Source organism: Schistocerca serialis, chromosome 4 (genome assembly GCF_023864345.2).
Source record: "Schistocerca serialis cubense isolate TAMUIC-IGC-003099 chromosome 4, iqSchSeri2.2, whole genome shotgun sequence".
NCBI lineage: Eukaryota > Metazoa > Arthropoda > Insecta > Orthoptera > Acrididae > Schistocerca > Schistocerca serialis.
The window spans coordinates 184,307,081-184,311,995 of NC_064641.1; positions in this window are offsets into that span (position 1 = coordinate 184,307,081).

The window sequence follows — 4,915 nt, forward strand, 5'->3', positions numbered from 1 at the left end:
TCTACACCTCCTGCTGACTTGATCCCCCTCGTCCCCTGGTTTCTCCTCTCCTCCCCAACCCCCGCCCACTGCCGCGGCTTTACCATTGTGCCCCCCCCCCCTATTCTCCACCTCTACATTCTTCCTCACCTTTCCCAAGGTGGCTTTCATCAACCCCCCCCCCCCCCCCGCCCAGATGATGCCCTCTCTCCCTCCATTTATCCCTCCTACCATGATCCTCACCTGCCCATCCCTCCCGCTGTCCTTTTTCCCAGGCTTCCTCCCCCCTTCCATCCTGCTTTTTTTCTCGACCTACCCACTCCTTGACTCCATTCTCTCCCCTGAGTCCTTTTCCTTTCCCCTCCACTTCTTTCCCACTCCTTTCTCGCATCCGCCCTGCTCTGCCAGTTTTTCTGTGCCCTCTCCCTCCATCAGCTCTCCCCCTTCACCCCCCTAATCTGACAGTGTCCTCCCCCCCCCCCAAATCCATATGCCTACATACTGCATAGTCCAGTGTTCTCCGTAAGTGTTCTGTGTTGTGTGTCTCCTTTTATAAGTGCTACAATCAGAAACCAGACTGTCGCCACGTTTTTTTAATTGTGCCTCACTATTTCCTAAGTGATTTTAATCAGCATCACTGACCTTCTTGTTTTTCATGTTTTCTTCATAACTTTTTCGCCATGTACAGTCATGGACAAAACTAGCGAGACCCATCACCATTCATAACTTTTTCGCCATGTACAGTCATGGACAAAACTAGCGAAACCCCTCGCCATTTCGTTATGCTGATCCGCACAGCTTTAACGTCTGCTACACAGCATAACAGCCAAGGTGACGAAGTGCTACCAACATACTATGCACAGGCGAGAAATTGAAAAACCATCCAAACTTTGTCAGATTGTTTCCAATCATGTGTAAGACTGCATTAATGCTGATTAGTATGTTAAACACAACACGTAAATATAAGATATAAATGAAAGAAGAAACGCTAATTAGTATGAACTGTACTAATGAAAATGAGTTTCAGATTATCGAGATAACGTAACTGTTTTAGTAAGACAAAGTACCCCAGATCTATACGAGTTAGCAAAATATTATGCGCATTCGGCCGCGAAACGGTCTGCGTCAACATTCAGACCAGTCGTACTGGATTACCATTGCTGACCTAACATGAAAGTGTGCAAATTTAGCAATGCGTGAAGAATCATAACGAAATTCATGTAAAAATCATTCGGTGCACACTTAAATCAATTCAATTATTGACAGAAGCGGAAAATGTAGACAGTAACAAGTATGTAATTCTACAAGAGTATCATATTGACATCCACAGGGCGCCGGTACAGAATAAAGGTAGCAACAAAACGTACCGGGGGCGCGAGAATTTCTTAAAAATGCTTTACTGATAGTTTATCTGCTTCCATCGAGATTAGAACCGAAAACAAACCAGACCTCCCTTGCAGTAGCAAACACCTTTCACTACAATTAAAAGAAAACAGCACTCGATCACTAACTTTTAACGAATTAACCGGGTTTCGACACTGCTAGGAGTGTCTTCCTCAGAATGTACACCAAAGAATGGTCTGTTTCCTTTTAATTCTAACTATTCACGGTCTCTGAACATGCGGCCCTGTACAAAATTCTACCTTTCACTACGCTAGCAGACAAACCCAGGCAAACATCCCTCTATTATTACCCCAGACATCAATAAGCTGTCAATTTCGCAATGAAAATGGCAAAATGATCTGCAATTTCTGTTGCATAGAGCTTTCTGGACTCAAAAACATGAATTTTATATCTTTATGTCATCGCTTATGTGAGATCATTTGGGAAGTTTATCGAAATAACAAAAAATGGCTCCAAGCACTATGGGACTTAACATCTGAGCTCATCAGTCCCCTAGACTTAGAACTACTTAAACCAAACTAACCTAAGGACATCACACACATCCATGCCCGAGGAAGAATTCCAACCTGCGACTGAAGCAGCCGCGCTGTTCGTGACTGAAGCGCCTAGAACCGCTCGGCCACCAAGCCCGGCGAAACCCTTTTCACCTCATGTATAATGATAATATAATGATAATATATACTGTCTAGTGAGGATAAACTGTATTCGCCAGCAACTAAAAGATCGTATGATCACGGAACTTTTACGAAGCTACATTCAAATTTTGTTCGAAGTCGTCTGCAATATCCAGTTATAAACATCTTAGTAACGTCGTATGCAATATCCACTTCTGAAGACGCTGGCAGATACTGCAGTACCATTACAATTAGTTAAGAATTTATTGTTATTGGCCCATGCATGACACTTTATCTCAGGATCAATTTAACGCACCTAGGTGTTAGTCTATGGCTGAAAATAATTAACAAAAAACAAATAAACAGCAAAACACTTCGATGTTCACAAATCAAATGTAACTCACATATCGCAATTACAACATAATTTCGTTGTTAGATCTACAGGATTTCTTTGCAATCCAGACTTACGTGCCTGGCAGAGGGTTCATCGAACCATCTTCGGACTATTTCTCTACCGTCCCACTCTTTAACAGCGTGCGTGAAAAAGGACTACTTAAATATTTTCTTAAGAGCCCTGAATTACATTATTACTATAGTCATTTCTTCCTGTGTAAATTCCAGAGTAAATAATGTTTTGACATTCAGAACAGGTGTTGGTGATTGAAATTTCGTGAAAAGATCGCGGAGCAACGAAAAACGCTTTTGTTTTCATGAATGTCATCCTAACTCGCTTATCAAATCTGGGACTCTCTCTCCCCTATTTCGTGACATTACAAATCGTGCTACCGTTCCTTGGACGTTTTTGTCGTGCACCGTCAATCACGTCTGTCAAGGAACCCATACTGCGCAGGAGTACTATAGCAGTGGACGGACAAACGTAGTGTAGGCTGTGTTTTCAGTAGACCTGTTCGTATTCTTAGTGTGCGGCCAACAAAACGCAGTCATTCGTTTGCCTTCCACACAAAAGTATGTTTGCAATCGTTCCAGTTTAAGTTTTACTGGGTACTGAGATGAACTGACAGTATTTCGACTTGTGTTTTGTCATGTAACCGAAAGTTAATTGTTGTCATTGGACACAGCTATCGTGTTTAATGTATTCCTCATTCAACAGAGTACACTCCTCATACACCACACGTAACTTTTTCAAAGTATTAAATTGTTACTGATGTTACCAAGTTGCGGTGGTCATCTAAACCTGCCGTTTTGAAACAAAGGAAAATATTATAGCGAAATATGGCAGCTAAGAAGCGGGCTATCCAAATAAACAAACATTTCCGGTTCAAGTCGTTGCAGTAGGTCTACTACACAGTAACGTAAATTAGGAGCGAAGTCCATTGCCGGCCAGTGTGGCCGAGCGGTTCTAGGCGCTACAGTCTGGAACCGCGCAACCGCTACGGTCGCAGGTTCGAATCCTGCCTCGGGCATGGATGTGTGTGATGTCCTTAGGTTAGTTAGGTTTAAGTAGTTTTAAGTTCTAGGGGACTGATGACCTCAGACGTTAAGTCCCATAGTGCTCAGAGCCATTTTTTGAGCAAAGTCCATTAGTGAATCGTTATCGGGAAAACCAGCCCTCATAATGCAAACTGCCACTACAAGAACGAAAGTTTCCAAACATGTCAATGAGTAGTCGAGGAAAGTGGACGCATTCTGTCTACTGAATCGCAACGCACACCACTTACGAGGGAACCCGCCAAGTGTCATACCCCGATCTTGCTGAAACTTCACTCAGTGAAAGAGGGGACAAAGTAAGCGAACACGTGTCTCGGCTTATCTGCATACACTCGACCGCTTCTGAGAAAACGATGGTCAAAGTTTTCAATACGCCGTTGCTATAGTGTAGATACCTTTTAGCGTGTAAAGATTCAACTGAAGCTGTGGCTCAGCGGCTAGCGTCGCGACTTCGGAACTTTGCGCTGCGACTTCGAAACCCGGTTGTTACTTCCCCCCCCCCCCCCACCCCCACCCCTCAGTCTCTGAGTTATCTTTGAATGATTGTTCCACTTTATGTTGAAACAATGTTGTTATCCGTCAATTAATTTACTGTGTAATGAAAGAAGTTAAAAAAAAATAAACGAATGAGAAAATGATGTGAAATATTTGTGAATTTCCTTGCAATCTTACAGGTTGTAAGGAGGTTCAAAAATATTTCACATTATTTTCTCATTCGTTTATTATTTTTTTAATTAATTAATTACACAGTAAGTTAAATGACGAATAACGACAACATTATTTCAACATAATTTGGAACAAACATTCGTAGATAATTCTGATAGACAGGGAGGAAAAAATAATAATAAAGAAAACCAATATGGTCTCGAACTCGGGAATCAAAGTTAAGAAGGAACGACGGTAGCCACTGAGCCACCGCTTCAATTGCATTCTCGGCCGCAAAAGGTATCTACACCATAGCAACAGCTAGTTGATAAATCTGATCGTCGTTTTCTCGGAAACGGTCAAGTGTCTGCAGATAAGCCGAAACATATGTTCGCTTATTTTGTCCTCTCCTTCACTGAGCAAAGTTTCCGGTCAATCACCTTACGGCACCTGGCGAGTTCCCCTCGTTAGTCGAGTCGCTTCTTACGCCCGGCGAGAACTATGTATACCTCAGACTAAACTGCGCCATTTGGAAACACGGCGAGCGAGGATAAACACTTTTCCTTCTTATAAGGCAACCTTCTACAGCTAAAATTCACGGAGTGTTCTTTAGGTTGCCTCAGATGTTTCAGAAATGTTTCTTGCATTAGGCCTGCCGTATATGCAAAACGTAAACATTTCATTTATCAGGATAAGACATGACAAGAGCGGACCAGTCCCTTCTGAGAAAAATTACAGATTCTAAGTTGCTCCACTATGTAATGACACGGGCTTATGGCTTATGATCTATCGTTTATGTCATCGATTTCCGTGTTACACATACT